The sequence below is a fragment of the Pleurodeles waltl genome, chromosome 3_1, assembly GCF_031143425.1.
Source record: "Pleurodeles waltl isolate 20211129_DDA chromosome 3_1, aPleWal1.hap1.20221129, whole genome shotgun sequence".
NCBI classification, from domain to species: domain Eukaryota; kingdom Metazoa; phylum Chordata; class Amphibia; order Caudata; family Salamandridae; genus Pleurodeles; species Pleurodeles waltl.
Window position 1 is genome coordinate 1,014,134,971 of NC_090440.1, and position 17,672 is coordinate 1,014,152,642.

At 42.8% G+C, this 17,672-nt stretch overlaps 1 protein-coding gene across 5 annotated transcripts in view; it reads right to left on the bottom strand.

Annotated features, from left to right (window-relative positions):
* Positions 1-17,672, bottom strand: part of KCNH7 (potassium voltage-gated channel subfamily H member 7) — a 1,745,544-nt gene that overhangs the window by 324,676 nt on the left and 1,403,196 nt on the right. The window lies entirely within an intron of this gene.

Here is a 17,672-nt window from a genome sequence, read left to right on the forward strand (position 1 = left end):
ATGAAGCAAGCTGGGCACAATGCCCCCTCCAGACCCAGGGGAAGAAGGCATCCACTCACCCCCTCTAATATATATATATATATATATATATTTATATATATATATATATATATATATATAATCTCCAGGTCTGCCAACAAGCCACTGCACCTCTAACACAGTGAGTGCCACGAATGTGAGGGCGGTCTCATGCTATCTTCGTCTCACCAGAAAATCTCAGCAGGACGATTACAAAATGTATTGAGTCATACAACACAAAAAATCAGGCTTTGACAATTGTGTTTCAGAGTAAACCCTTTCTCATTGTCAAAGACTGACAGCTTATCCGTCATGTAAATAAGCAAACAAAACACTGCTACTTCCTTGCAGGTTAATACTAGAAATCGAGGACACACTGATGCTCCCAGTTGCTAGCGCAATACTGCTGTTTTGTGGCGGCCATTTTGTAACTGGCTGGGTCCAAACTGGGGTTGCATGGTAAACCCAGATCTGTTACTGGGGGTGAATGTTTGATTTGTTCTGCATTCCCTCCAACATTTGTGTTTTTTTGCTTTTGTTGTCGGGTATGCCCTGATGCGGGTCCTAGCCTCACCGTGCTACTGGAATCAAGCTAGCGTGGCTGATGAAGGGAGATACCCTGAAACTGGTCCCAGGATGCTTGTTTCCGGTCCAGGGAGGACCTGGCCTGGCAGTTCGTGCTGGAATGTTCCCATGGAGAACAGGGTCAAGAGTGAATTGCATATGGCTGGGTCCAAACTTGGGTGGCATAGTGAGCATACAAATTGATGGATTGAACCCAGATCTGTGACTGGGGGAGAATATTTGGTTTGTTCCGCATTCCGTCCATCATTTGTGTTTTTTTAAATTTTTTATATGGTAACTGGCTTCACAGAAAGTACTAATGATGCCACAATATATTGTACAAGAAAAGTAATGGATTCTAAATTATAAACATGTCAACAAGCATGTTACTAAACTCAATTAAATAGAGATAAACTAGAGAAATCTCTACATTATCCTGGCAAAGTCATTCACTAATGCAAAAATCATCATCAGTGCCCAATGTATAACATAATCACAAATTACTTACCATTGGATATATACCAGCCGCAATTAAGCCCTGAATGGACCTATCAATAACAATGCCAACTGTCAAATAATTTGAACCCTCTCAGTGACAACCCCATATCCCCCTCCTTCACACTAACTGGTATGGGACCCCATTTCCACGTCCGTGTTTAGCCTTTTCAGTGTTTTGGTTTGCATCGCAATAATGTAGCATGATGTAAGATGCCTTAATCTATGTGTTCTATTCCCCACTCACCTTTGGGGACCTCGTCAATGCAGAAAAAGAGTAGCAGGTTTCTGTTAGTTTCATGTTCCCCCTGAAAATGTTGTGCCACAGAGTATGTGGGGTCCCCTCTCGCTATCGCACGCATGTGCTCTAACACTCTATTCTTGACTGGCTTCACCATGCTACCCATGTATTTTAAATCACAGGGGCAGATTAAACAATACACCATGTAATCAAAATTGCAGTTCAGCAGTTAAGTAACAAGTTTCTTCCTTCTTCTCCCTGGGACCTTTTACTACCTCACTTGTGTGCTCTACTTACATGCCTTACAACACATGCAAGGAAAGAAACCAGTCACTTCAGATTTCTCAATCTAAGAATCAGAATAGCGGCTGTGGACTAGCATGTCCTTAAGAGATATGCTCCTCCTATATGTCAACTATGGAGCTGATGTTAGACTCGCACTAATAATCTGATCTGTTTTGAGTATTCCTTAATGCTTTTTGAACATACCTCTTTGATGTATGTGGGGGCCCACACGTCCCCTTGTGTCCCAGGAACCGCCACCTCACCGTGGCAAATGTACTTTAATGTATGCGGTGGGCCTGCTTGCCCCCTGTACCTGGGGACTGCCAGCTCCCGTGGGCAAATACAACATAAGAACGGGGCCATGCAGTCCCCTTTCTGGAGGCAATTATGACCCTGGAAACCACCACCTCCCAGGACCATCGCCTGCTACCTCCCAAGGTGCCCACCCTCGGGAGGTAGCTGTTTGCTTTCAGCAATCGGAAGCTTTCAAGCAGCTCCTGCTTCCTTGGTTTCATCTCTTCCCCTGCATGCTAACATGCGTGCAGGGAAAGAGGTGAAAGCATTGCTCCTGCAAGCAGGTAGCTACTATTTAACACAGCTCCATGTGTGCGGTAGCAATGCCGGCTCCTGCATGAGTTGGGAGATGGCTATGACCATGGAGGGATTGATGTCCCCCCTGAGGTCCCCAAGAACAAAAATGAAAAGTAAAAACTTTTCAAAGTGGAACTGCAGATCTGTGGTTCTACCTTGAAAAGTTATCTGATTAACTTGCTCAAGGAACAATAACAACATTGGCAAAGTTACAGACACACAAGGTCACTGGGGACATTATCACGGCATCTTCTAAGCAGCGGTAGTGTAGGAAATGCACTCTACATATACCCCTTGAGGTAGCACTTACTAATGGCCTGGTAAAAAGTACTCCAGTTCTGCACAAAACAGTGGTCTCTTCTTGGATAAATACGCATGTCAGGATTCATTCTGGCATGATACTGATTTGACAGGAATCAAAAATCAACTGGAAGCACTTAAAGATATAAATAAAGCAGGTCCCCAATGTTAAGGTCCACTTCTGTAAGGTATTAATCTTTCTAATTTCTTTTGCATGTTCAACGTAAAGCAGTGTTCTTTTTTGTGCATTTCAACCTTGAAAAGTTATCTGTAATCCTTGATGGAGGTGTTTGGATCCTTGCTTTTTTCGAGCACAGTATCTCATGCAGTGACTGTGATGAGTGGTTTGTTCTTGTCAACTGCTGCTGAAACCCCACCCCTGCCACTCACGGACTGTGTGTGACGCAGGGCTTGGTGGTTAAAGAGGATTGGTCGCAAGGCCTGGCCACAATGCAGCCAGCCCCCGGGTGCACAAGGTTGAAGGCCATGCGAGGCAGTGGCTGGATTAACATATAGTAATTAAAATTACTTTACGTTAAAAAGAAACCTAGACATTCACTGAAAAAAATGTTATATGGACGTTATAGTTAGGCTCACATTTTAAATGTACAAAACCATTCACATTCACCTGTTATAGTTAGTGTTATTTCATGTAGCTATAACTCACGCCCCAAAGTAACAATAACTCGCACCCTCGCCATGCACTGCTCATTGCCCCAAATATTACAGCACTCATGACATCTTCTATAACATAATTGATAATATCACTGTAGCATTTGTTGTAAAATTATTCATAAAAAACTGTGCATGGTGGGGGTGCTAGTTATGGTTACATTAGGGCATGAGTTGTAGTTACTTGAAATAACTATAACAGGTGAATTTCTAGAGATATGTAGACTGGTAGTCCATGAATTGTTTGCAAACCTGAGCTTGAGGACAATTTGAGAAATCACATTTTAGATTAAATGATTCTGATTAGACAAGGAACCTTTTTATTTGGGTCTGTGACCCAAAGTGGCATTCTCTGACAAAGAAAATATTTCCATTCTAGATTGCTGGGCTCAGTCTTCATGTCCCTAAATAAAAATTAAAAGGCTTTAAAAGGAGGCAAGGTAGTCACACCCTGACTTACAGGCCTAGGTAAATAAACCCCCAAAGAGTTTCTCAAAGTTTAATAATTTAAATAAAATTGTTTTGTTTTGCAATGTTTGTAACTCATCCTAGAGATTGAGAACTCTGACAAGCAAACATTGTGTTCCAAAGTTCAGAGCCTCAGTACAGAGACTGTGAACTATTAAACTCTTGAACCAATCTTGGGTCCCCTGCCATAGTTCTGGAACTTTGACCGAACTCCCTATCTATTACACTTGTGAACCCATGCTGGGCCCCCCAATCGTGTTTGTGGTCTATATGCACAATTTTAGATGGCAAGTCTACCAGCTTGATTTTAAGTCCACAACTTATTGCCACATTCAAGAGCCATTTAAAATGTAATGTCATCATTAAATATGAGGCTCAGCAGTGAATGGTGGTCAGTTTGTATTTTTAGGGGTGCATTTTTAGTCTACTCAGACTTTTAAAAAATACACTGTGAGTATGTAGCCCCAAGTTGAGTATGTGGTTTCAGGCTTCTAAGCAATAAGGACAGACTTTCCTTTAGAACAAGGTGGACTGAAAGTTTATATAGCATTCCACCACATCAAAAAAGCTTGTTTCTGAAAGTAAATAGTCCTGGCTTTAGAGCAGAGATTTATTTCTATTTTCTGGAGGAGTGACTACAATATCGTATTCCAAATTTGCTGGATCATAGCTTTAATTGGAGGGTAGGAAGAGGTGGCTTCACAGCCAAAATCATCTTATGGTCATCCCAGAACGTATTATTGTTGCAACTGCTACAACATTATGTGATCATGAAATTTACATTGAGGACTCAGGCGATGAGGGACATAGCCATGGAAGTCAATTCATCAAAAAGCCAGGGGTAACGGAAGTGACATCAAAAGGCCATGTGACACCTGTCTCATGCCACAGGAAGTACCATCACACAAACTGTGACCAGGTGACATCACAGGAAGTGGCATCACCTGCTCTTTGACCCACCTCAATGATGTCACAGGAAGTGACATCTCAAGGCATTTGACTTGATGACATCACAGGAAGTGACATCACTAGACCTTTGGACCTCATGAAATCAAAGGAAGAGACATTCCATGACCTTTGGCTTGGTGCTATTACAGGAAGTGACCGCCACAACATTTCAGAGCAAAGGTCAAAGAATGAGCAGTGAGAATGTGTTTTTCTACACCAGGAGTGGTTGAAGGACTCCAAACAGCTGTACTGAGGTCTTATTAGGAGTATTCCATTAGAGTGACCATGCCTGAAACCAGCAAATTGCTTTAACCCATTCGCTGCCAGGCCTTTTCCCCCTCAGGTGCCAGGCCTTTTTTTGGCTATTTGGGGCAGTTCGCGCTTAGGCCCCCATAACTTTTTGTCCACATAAGCTCCCCACACCAAATTTGAGTCATCTTTTTCCAACATCCGAGGGATTCTAGTGCTACCCAGAATTTGTGGGTTTCCCTGAAGGAGACCAATAAATTAGCCAAAATACAGTAAACATTTAATTTTCTTTTAAAAAAAGGGAAAAATGTGCTGCAGAAGAAGGCTTGTGTTTTTTCCCCTGAAAATGGCATCAACAAAGGGTTTGCGGTGCTAGAAACACCATCTTCCCAGCTTTCAGAAACAGGCAGACTTGAATCAGAAAACCCAATTTTTCAACACAATTTTGGCATTTTACTGGGACATACCCATTTTTATGTTTTTTGTGTGCTTTCAGCCACCTTCCAGTTAGTGACAGAAATGGGTGTGAAACCAATGCTGGATCCCAGAAAGCTAAACATTTCTGAAAAGTAGACAAAATTCTGAATTCAGCAAGGGGTAATTTGTGTAGATCCTACAAGGGTTTCCTACAGAAAATTACAGCTAAAATGAAACAAATATTGAAATTGAGGTAAAAAAAACAGCCATTTTTCTCCACGTTTTAGTCTGTAACTTTTTCCTGCGATGTCAGATTTTAGAAAGCAATATACCGTTATGTCAGCTGGAATCTTCTGGTTGTGGTGATATATGGGGCTTGTAGGTTCATCAAGAACCCTAGGCACCCAGAGCCAATAAAAGAGCTGCACCTTGTAATGGGTTTTCATTCTATACCGAGTATACAGCAATTCATGTGCTGAAATATAAAGAGTGAAAAATAGGTATCAAGAAAACCCTTGTATTTGTAAAATGGGCACAAGATAAGGTGTTGAGAAGCAGTGGTTAAGTGCACGTCTCTGAATTCCGGGGTGCCCATATTAGCATGTGGATTACAGGCCGTTTCTCAAATGGACGTCTTTTTTCACACAATGTCTTACATTTGGAAGGAAAAAATGTAGAGAAAGACAAGGGGTAATAACAGTTGTTTTGCTGTTCTGTATTCCCCGAAGTCTCCGGATAAAAATGGTACCTCACTTGCATGGGTAGGCCTAATGCTCGGGACAGGAAACACAACATGGACACAACACATTTTTACATTGAAATCTGACGTGTTTTTTGCAAAGTGCCTAGCTGTAGATTTTGGCCTCTAGCTCAGCCGGCACCAAGGGAAATCTACCAAACCTGCGCATTTTTTAAAAACTAGGCACCTAGGGGAATCTAAGATGGGGTGACTTGTGGGGCTCTCACCAGGTTCTGTTACCCAGAATCCTTTGCAAACCTCAAAATTTGGCCAAAAAAACACTTTTACCTCACATATCGGTGACAGAAAGTTCTGGAATCTGAGAGGAGCCACAAATTTCCTTCCACCCAGCATTCCCCCAAGTCTCCAGATAAAAATGGTACCTCACTTGCGTGGCTAGGCCTACTGCTTGCGGCAGGAAATGCCCCTAAACACTATCTGGACACATCAAAATTATCAAATACAAAACTACCTGTTTTTGCGGTGGGCACCTGCGGTTTTGGTCCTGGGCTCTGCAGCCATCTAGAGAAACCTACCAAACCCAGACATTTCTGAAAACTAGACACCCGAGGGAGTCCAGGGAAGTGTGACTTGCGTGGAGCCCCCTATGTTTTCTTAGCCAGAATCCTCATCAAACCTTCTAATTTAGCTACAAATCACATTTTCCCCACATTTCTGTGTGGGATCAATGCACCGGGATACATTTCCTACCACCCAACGTTCCCCTCAGTCTCCCGGTAAAAATGATACCTCACTTGTGTATGTCGGCCAAGTGCCTATGACAGGGAAGAGCCAAAAACATGTCAAAATTAAGGGCGAACCAAAGCGTACAAAAGGGTAGTTTCAAGAAAAAAAAGTTTTAGGCTGACAAGTGCAGCAGATTTTTTTATCAGTATAGATGAGACAATGTTGGGTGGTAGGAATTTTGTGGATTCCTGCAGATTCCGAAAGTTCCATCACAAAAATGTGGGAAAAATGTGTGATTTCCAGCGAAGTTGGAGGTTTGCAGGGCATTGTAGGTAAGAAAATGGTGCAGGGTACATGTGAAGCACATCACCCTGGAATCAACCTGATGTTTAGTTTTCAGATGTGTCTAGGACTTGTGGATTTTTCTACATGGCAGCATCCCAAGGTCAAAAAAGTGCACCCCTCACCATTCCAAGTGGGACAATTTTGAGAGTTACCAAGCTCTCATGGCCCAAATTTAAAATCAAAACTCAAAATAATCAAATGTCCTCTTGCTTGCTGTGGGGTAAGATGTTTTAGTGTGCGGGAAAGAGCAGAAAGACTGTTACCCCCTTCAGTTGGGGTGGGGGCACAACCAGGCCCATACTGGTTGGTAGCCACCACCCCACTATTTTTTTAATTTTATTTTTATTCCCTGGCATCGAGTAGACTTTCTGCCCCCACGGGGTGTGGATCAGGATAATTGCCCAATCTGTCCACTGGCGGGCAGAACAACTTTGGCTCCATTTATTTGCGGTGGGGCTATGGCCATACCCCCACCATCTTATTTTGAAAACAAAATCTTCCCTGGTCTCTGGTGGGCTTTCGCCTTCCAAAAATAGGCCGATCTGCCCCCAAAGGGGGTAGATATGGCCAACAGTAATGTGCCCACATGGGGACCGACCCTTGCCTAAGGGGTCGCTCCCCATACATAAAAACATAAAGTAAATACAAAAATATATATATCCCTGGTGTCTAACGGTCTGCCCCCCGTGGGCAGATCAGCCTAATTACATTAGGTCGATCTGCCTCTGGGGGGCAGAAAAGGCATAAAAATATTTTGCCTCCCCGGGGAGCGGCCCCTGCCCAAGGGGCTGCTCCCCTTATGCGTAAGTAGAAAAAAAATCCCTGGTATCTAGTGGTTTCTGCTCCCAGAGGGGGGGCAGAAATGGTCTAAAAATAATTTGGTCCCCTGGGGAGTGACCCTTGCCTAAGGAATCGCTCCACATATATAAAAAAATAAAATAAACAAAAAATGTTTTTATCCCTGGTGTCTAGGGGTTTTCTGCCCCCCGGGGGCAGATCAGCTCCCGAGGGGCATAAATGGGCTAAAAATATTTTGCCCCCCTGGGGAGCGGCCCTTGTCCAAGGTGCCGCTCCCCTTATGCATAAGTATAAAAAAAAAAAAAATCCCTGTTGTCTAGTGGTTTAATCCCCCCCACCCCCCCAGGGGAGCAACCCTTGCCTAAGGGGTTACTCCCACATAATAAAAAATAAAAAAAATAAACAAAGAAAATTATCCCTGGTGTCTATGGGTTTTCTGCCCCCCGGGACAGATCGGCTTAATTATGGGGGGGAAGAAATGGCCTAAAAATAATTTGGCCCCCTGGGGAGCAGCCCTTGCCCAAGGGGTCACTCCCCCCATATAAAAAAAAAAGAAAAAAAAAAAATATCTCTGGTTCTCTCCCCCCCCCTCCCCGGGGCAGGAATGGCCTAAAAGTCATTTGGACCCCTGGGGAGCAGCCCTTGCCCACGGGGCCACTCCCCTTATTGAAATGTACCAAAAACAAAAAAATCCCTGGTGTCTGGTGGGCATTTCTGCTGCCTCAGACGTCACTGGGGGGGTCGGGGTGGAAGGGGAAGCGATTCCTCTTCCATCCCTGACTGGAGGGTGTGGGCCGGGCGCAGGGCGAGTTGGTCTCGTCCCAGGCACACGAGACCAGCTCGCATGGGGCATCTGAAAGGTTAACAGCGCAGGAATATGTGCCGATGTACAAAGAACATGGACAGATGTCTGTCAGGGGAGAAGGTAATAAGACCATTGTTGCGCAACACTAGGTTTGCACTAAAGTTACAATACATACATACAGATGCATTAACCCGCTGAGCCATTTTACTAATAGCGTCCAACAGTTTGCACAGGCACGTTCCAACTGCACTTCTCTTTCTTATGCAGGCTGGCAAGACCATGGCCACTGGAGCTATGCATGTGAAATGAGCTGAAATCAAGTCTCACCCGAGATTTTAGTGGGCCGCCCGCTGTCCTGCAGAACACTGTGCGAGCATGTCATGGTACTGACCAACTAGCAAATATGGGCAGCAAGCATGAAAAAGCTTGACATTTTGATTCAAAGCCCCCCTCAACCTTAACTAGGTGTGTAAAGCTCCAATACTCCACATGAAGCATGCTGGGTGCATTGCCACCCTGCATCTATTCCAGTCCCACAGAAACAAACACTAAGCAAATCAAAGTCAGTATTTGAATTGCATAAAAAAAACGTAAGGGAACTGTCACACTCACACTCAAGTCCTGCAGCAACACCAACACCAGCCTGACTCCGAAGAGACCCATCAGTAGTCAGGTAGCCGCGCCGCAGGGGCTGGCCAATAAATCTTTTCAGGGCAATCATTGGTAGTGCTTTTATGCACTGCTAGATTGATGGCACTGCAGGTCAAGTCAAGTGACTGAAGAATCCCATGCCCGCAGCAGATACATACAATGTATCTAACTAAGAACCATGGACTGTGAGCCGTCCAGCCCAGTAATGGGTCACCATAGCAACAAGTGAGTTATTTCCCCAAGGCCCAGCTTGCAGGCATGATGTGAATTGCATGCAGGCAGGGTTTTTGCTTCAGCAGTGCAATCAAGCGCTGCACACACATACACTGGATGCTTTTTATGCCATCACAGCGCTGGAAAGTCAGGGGTCGCAAGCAAAGTGGAAGGGGTCACAATGGAGGTGCAGGGGTCGTACTTGCAACCCCTGGTGACCCCTAATTGACATCCATGGATGTAGCATGAAGGAGTAGTGGGTATGGCAGTACTTCACTCACCCATCCACTGAAAGCAAAGTGCTCACAAAGGGATTTACAACATTTGTGTGCAAGAATTCTGCTGTGAAAAAGGCCAGAAGCTACTCCTTTTGTAATAAACATCATATGACCCTCTGTACATTGCACGTACTTTCTAGACAAAGAGCAAATAAATTGTGGTAATCAAATATCTGTTTACAAGGTTGTAGGTGTATGACGACAGAGGTACAAGCAAGTGTTTTGATTTGTGTCTTTGGGCATTTTTTGACCAAGGCAAACAAACAGTTTATTTTGATAACCATATTCATTGACAAAATATTCATACTATTCAAACACATAAATTCCTACTAATATTGAATCATTTTCACTGACCCCAATCTGAGAAAGCTAACAATGGCAAGTGTTTCTTAGTAACCAGAGAGCACATCAATTGGAATACGTCTGACAGAAGTGTCAGGGATCTACACAATGCACACGGAAGGTTTCTTTCCTTTCTAAAAGACAGATATCCCCTATGGATGGGGTTCACAACAAAAACAACTATGAACAAATATGCTGTGAATGAGTGATCTTCAGACAGCATTTTACAATTGTATGTGAGCTAGAAAATATATAACTCTCTATTACCTAACACCAAAACGAAACTTGCAATGCCAATATAATCAAATAGGACCACTCTATCCTCACAGCCCTGATGAAAACCTCGTCAATGACTTACCCTAAGCCAATTATGTTCTTCTGGAACACACACATGCTGTGATAACACCTGGACTGAAAAAGTCCATTACTGAACCTGAGCCTTTGGCCAACTTCAGACTATACACTGGCCTCTTCTTCATGCCAACTATGATTAATGGCAGTTACCACTCAATTCTCCACCTGCCTGGATCAAACTCAGTGAATGCCACACTGGATTCCTTCCCTGACTTTGTTAAATTCACAGGCTCCTTTCTTGGCGGGTCACCACAGTACCTAATTAGGCTGTTGCCAATCCTACCAGACAGACGTCTACCTGGTGGGATATAAGAATTCTGAGGTGGTAAAATTCTCTACATACAGGCATCCTCCCTATCGAATTTCCTTCCTTTCACACTTTATCTAGAATGACATAAGATCAAAAAGATCTTTAATTTGTCTTTTTTGGCAGATGTACAGATTAACTTCCATCAAACCTCCCCTTCATCTTGCAGATCCTCAATTCTACCAAATTATCTGTTTCATTATAGTCCTTAAGCCAAATTCACTCACTCGGTACTATGATGTAGCCACTTTGTAACACACAGACTATTTCTGTACTTTTTTGTTAACAAAATATTTATTCCTTGATGGTGGTTTTGTTTCTGTTATTAATTGACTCCTTGGACAAATCCACCAGCTAAGTTCTGTAACAAAGCAAACCTCATTAAACAGTTGATGTTATCATGAACACTGCTGTGCTTTAGTAAGTTTAGTAACATTCAGAAAGCGCAGGTTTTCTTGTACGAGCCCAAGGGTGCTCAAGTAAAGCGTGATTCCTGATTTCCTTTCTGAACAGGTTAATTTGAATCTGGTACGGGAGGTACAACTAATTCTGATACGATTTAGCACACGAGCTGGAGTACTTGTCTATTCACAGTTTTGCAGGAGGAAGGTGCCACCTTCCTCTGAGGTATACCACTCAAGTAGTCTCCAACAATGTAATTTTGGAAAGAAATGTGTGCAATCGTGCAAATAATATGACCAGGTGATATAATACAGTGTCACAGTTTACTAGGTCATCAATAACCTAGTCACATCTGGGGCTGAGCTATCACTGTGCTGATGCACGACTGTATTTTCCTTATATATTAAACAGATGGGCCACAGGCATGGGGATACATTTGAAAAAGAGTATGAGTGCATCCATCCAGGTTTCCTGGACCACATGCTAGAAACCATATGAGCCCGTAGTACTCTGGTACATACTTAGAGGTTTGTTTTTTAAACGGGTAGACAGGTAATATCGAATTAGGTACGGGATTGTCTGCTTACAAGTGCTCAGATCACCATTCCTCAAATTGGAAGTGAAGGGCACCACCCCTCAACTCAATTCACAGCAAAGGGAGGGCACCAACAATACATCCGTTGAGATGCTCTAACATGTGATATTGTATGTCAGGCGAAGAAGGTGGCGGATGCCAGAGAGTGCTTGCACATCTGCAAAGCGTATGTCAATAGTGAAATGCATCTACATTTTACCGAAAATTCACAAACCGGGTCCATTTCCGCCCGGTAGGCCTATGATCTCAGGAATCGGCTCGCCAACAGAAAGAATTTCTGAATACATTGACCTGTTTTTACAACCTTTGGTCGTTAATCTCCCTTCCTTTATCAGAGATACCAAGGATCTCCTCAGCAAACTTAGGGCCTCATTCCGACCCGGACGGGCGGCGGACTCCGCCCGCCGGGCGGAAACCGCCCAAACACCGCCCCGCGGTCAGAAGACCGAGGGGGGCATTTCAACTTTCCCGCTGGGCCGGCGGGCGATCTGCAAAAGATTGCCCGCCGGCCCAGCGGGAAAGCGCCTTCCACGAGGATGCCGGCTCCGAATGGAGCCGGCGGAGTGGAAGGTGTGCGACGGGTGCTGTGGCACCCGTCGCGCTTTTCAGTGTCTGCTAAGCAGACACTGAAAAGCAATGTGGGGCCCTGTTAGGGGGCCCCTGCAGTGCCCATGCCATTGGCATGGGCACTGCAGGGGCCCCCAGGGGCCCCACGACACCCGTTCCCGCCAGCCAGGTTCTGGCGGTGTAAACCGCCAGAACCAGGCTGGCGGGAAGGGGGTCGGAATCCCCATGGCGGCGCAGCTTGCTGCGCCGCCATGGAGGATTCCCATGGGCAGCGGGAAACTGGCGGGAGACCGCTGGTTTCCCGTTTCTGACCGCGGCGTTACCGCCGCGGTCAGAATGCCCATGAATGCACCGCCAGCCTGTTGGCGGTGCATTCGCTGCCCTCGGCCCTGGCGGATTCAATCCGCCAGGGTCAGAATGAGGGCCTTAGTGACTTTGAATGGACAGAGGGGCACATCCTAGCAACCCTAGACGTTACCTCACTATACACTTGAATACCGAGAGACAAGGGTCTACTTGCCATCCAGCACTTTCTTGATACACATGAAGCTTCACTCCTAGAACACTCCAATATGCTTTTAGATCTAATAGAGCTAGTTTTGGATAACAACTTTTTTGTCCATGAAGGCATGTTTTTCAAACAAATCCAAGGTGTGGCAATGGGGCCAAATTTTCCCCCTCTTTTGCAAATTTGTACATGGGCTTTTATGAATTGCAACATATATGGAGAGAGTGCCCACTGGACTTGACTCAACACATACTATACTGGGGCAGATACATTGATGACGTTTTACTTTTTTGGTCAGGCAGTTTAGATACATTTGACCTTTTTTTACAACATCTCAACACCACTCCTTTAACATCACTTTTACTTGGGAACACAGTACATCACAGGTCAATTATTTGGACCTAACACTCTACATAAGAGGTAATTAAATCTGCTCTAAACTATATAGAAAACCCACGGCATGCAATGCCATCTTACATGCTAACAGTTCACACCCTTCCTCTCAAATTAAGGCCATTCCCTATGGAGAGCTCACCAGGATCAGGAGAAATTGCAGTGAAGATATCATCTTCCATGAAGAATCTAAAGTAATGAACACATGATTCGTACGGAGGGGTTACTCACCTAGCACACTATCACGAGCTAACAACAGAATACAGCATGTTAAAAGATCAGATCTGCTGGTTACTTCCACCAACAAGAATAACCCACCTAGACCTCCATCCTTCATTACCCCCTACAATGTACTCAGTTCAAACATATATAAGATTCTTCATAAACATTGGTCATTACTCCTAGCTGATGGATTCCTTAAAACCAGCCTTCCTCCCAAACCTAACATCACATATAGCAGGGGACCCGCCCTTCGAAATCACTTGTGTCGCAGCTTTCTGCCACCTGAACAAGCAAACACTTGGTTACCAACGGCCCCACATGGATCCTACAAATGTGGGCACTGCAATATTTGCTGCTTCATCAAAGATAAACTTACGAGTTCCAACACAACTCACCAGTTACTTACAAAATCAATAAATTCATTAACTGCAACACCAAATTTGTAGTGTATTGCATTATCTGCACTTGCAGTCTCATCTATGTGGGGAGCACTATCCGACCTCTTAAGGAGAGATTGCAAGAACACATCAGGGCCATCCGCAACAATAATGTCAACTACCCCTTCGCGGTTCACTACAATGCCAAGCATAGACAACAAGAGATACTGGGCAACGGTGTACATGGCATTGACACAGTGAACTCACTACCCAGAGGCGGCAATAAAACGGTACGGCTGAGACAACTGGAAAGCAGTTGGATTATTAGACTCAGAGCTGTTGAGCAGGGCATTAACATTGACAAGGATCTATACACCTTTCTTTAAAACTCAGCTGTATAAAAACACTCACCTCCATATATTTCATACACTAAGATGTAATTTTGTTTTTTTTATGTGTCCAGCTATAACTTCTGTTCTCTATATTAGTAAGTTCTCTGACTTACAAGATGAATCTGTAACCCACTCATCTTGGTCTTGTATCATGCTTACTGTTGTGTATACTTATACATTGTTTGACGGTAGTTCATACCACCTTTTGTGTATTATGCCTTACCTTGTGACAATGGTACTTCTAACAAACTACAGTTATATTATATTTATTATATACACTTTTCTGCATGACTCTTACGTCTGATCTCCACACCCCTCTCCTTTTCTGAATGCCTCCATTGCTCGTAGCACTAGTCTCTATATGGACTCACTCCGTTTCAAAATGGCCCCCACCTTGGGCTGCTCAAACTGCTCGCCGTCTCAATTAGAGTCCCTTTTCTATTTTGACTATCTTTTGCCTGAACCGATCAACCTATAAAAAGAGGCTGACACACACATGGGCCAAACACTCTGCCAAAACCCCGACGCGCACAGCACGGGTTTATTCGCTCCACAAATACTTGAGGTAAGGTACTGCCAGCGTTGCTGGCTTGTCTCACTACTTTCTCCCACTTACGGGGAACTCAAGGCAGCCAGGCGAGGAAAGCTTTACTAATCTGTGTCAGCTAGAAAAAATAAATATGTGACAAAAGCACACCACGTTGTGTGAATAGAATAGCCTTTCAATTTCTGTAGAAGTCTGGTAGTGCGCAGCATGCTCCGATTGTGTGTCTTAACATGGCATGAAGTAAAGTTATACCACAGACAGAGGCTAAGTGATAAAACGTTCTCTAGTTTTAGAATGACATTTTTTCTGATCGAGATTTTGGTTTTTATAAGCGGTTAAAGTGGCATTAGGGGGCATGGCATGGGCATAAAAAGACTAAGTAAAACGTTCCTTTAGAATTTTTAATTGCGTTTTGAGAAAACCTTTCTAATTTGATAGGCTCCATCTTCACTTTTCGAGTTTTTCTAGAAAGTGAAAAGAATATTACACATGTAAAATCACAGCAACCTTGGTAAAGCTAGTGACGGGGCAACGCTCCAGCGACATTATAGACCTTGGCATACCAGATTATTTACTCCGTATGTAGCTTTAAAATCAAGTAGCTTTCTGCATAACACCTGCTTTACATTAAATTGTATTTTTTGTTGTTTTATACCCCAGGCTTATCATGGCCATCACTTGCCTATTCTATTTGATTTCTCCCAAGGACTCATGACTACCAGCAGCTTGATCTATGTACCTTTCGTGTTTACATATAATGTTTTATATACATCTGAAGGTACCTTACCCCCTTTCAATTACTTCTTACTTCTTTCTTTACTCTTTTTTCTTCACACTATTTATAGATCTTCTATCCACATCACAACACACTTCGTATCCCCCCTTGTTTCTTCACCACTAAGATTCAATGTTTTCTAAAAATTTTTAAAGCATATGTACTGTATCACACTGTGTAGACACGTTTATGACAATCTCACCTCGCATGATGTTGCCGTTTTATTCCACTCTAGACTGACTTGTTTGCCTTTTTCTTCTGGAACGTGATTCAATTAGTCACCTATAAGACCTATTGAGGCATTCACACTACATTCTGGTCGTCACATTAACGATACGCATCTCTGCACTTAATTCACACAATTCTATTGCACCTTCGCTCGGATTGTTCTCTTTACCTCTGTACAAAGAATTTTAGACGTTGTGAAGTCACCTTGCGCAATTATACTATACCGACATGTATGTATTTTTCATCTATGTTTCCACAGCCTTGACAAAGTCTTGAAGACGAAACACGTGTTGGCTGTTTTACTGTATGGACTTATTGTTACATTCGAACATCTTATTGTAACTTTGACCATTTATCACCATCTGGCTGCTCTGGACACATGGTCATTTTGTACAACGCAGTCTTTTGATTGAGATTTCTACTTTCTACCTGCACTTATAATAAATATCTACACATCATCTTCCAAGAACGAACTTTCTACTTATTCTTAAACATTATCAGGATCAGGATTCATGCTATTGGTGTGCCCTGGCCACTCTTCTTTCATGTGATATTGTATAGCAACACGATTTCTGACCTAAGTAACAACCTAAAGACTCCAGGCAATTAAGTATCACTGTTCTGAGATATGACAATATTTTCTTCACATGTTGAACTCATCAAAAAGTGTACATGTTTGTTAAACTAATTTGAATATATTAACGTACTTTCGAGGTCTCAAGAATACGAAACGTTAACCCCCTGATGAAGACTTAATGTACTCAAACGCACTGAGGTATTTATGGAACTTATGTCAAGGAATGACAAGTAAATACATTGAATACATTGGAGGCATGGAATTGTAAATAGGTTAAATGTGGAAACCTAAGCAAGAAAAACTAAAGTTTATATTAATGGGCATTTATGAGTGAAAGATAAAACCAAATAAATTGAAACGGAATAGCAATGCAAAGTTGTTCAAAACTACACCAATTGAATAAGGAACAAATCAAAAACAAGTTTACTGAAGAACAGCTGTAAACAGAGCAACATAACGTGCAGGATCAAGTCGACTGAATATGTTTCATTTGGCAAAGTCGGCACCAGAAAGTAATCATTTAAATTAAAAAATGACTACTTGTTGTATTGGATATCACTTATATAAACAATATGATTATCCATTTTGTACTCACTATATAAAAACTACACTTAGATACATATTATTTTTATGTTTTGCATTTCCCTTTATTAATTTTTATATTCTTCCATTTTATATCATGGGTTCCAGCTTCCCACGTCATTCATGATACGCATTATTGTAGTAATTTATGTGTGGACTAATTTAATCAGTCCACACTTTACACGGTTTATTTTCTCAGCATAGGTGGAGTGGTTTATTGTGGAGACTTTCAGTTAATATATATGTGTGTGTGTTTGTTTTGGGGTTCTTTAGGTAAAAAACGTTTGAGATTAATTGCATGTTTGGCCCGAGGAAAGGCGCAAGATAAGTATAACCTCTTTTTGTTTGGTTGTGCATGAATATGCTTAAATATATCCACAGAAATTAGAGTGGCATGTGAAGACAGGTGAAATAGGCAGATTAGCTGGCCTAGAATCCTAATTTTGACAGGGAGTATCAAAACAGAATACATTTAGGCTTTAACCTAAGTACCGTTCATTGTATACTGTGACTAGCTTTAAATTGAGTCCGTCATGTTATTTGTGACTGAAATGCGACAACCAATAGCACCTTGTGTCCGGCAGTTAAAATCATACCCTATATTGTTCCCTTCTCTATTGTTTATCTACTATGTGATTCAATGGTCAAGAATCGTATTTAGACAAATATTGGAGGTAAAACTGCAATTTCTAATTTACTGTTTCGACTCATTGCCAATGGCAATATTGCAGTAATAAATT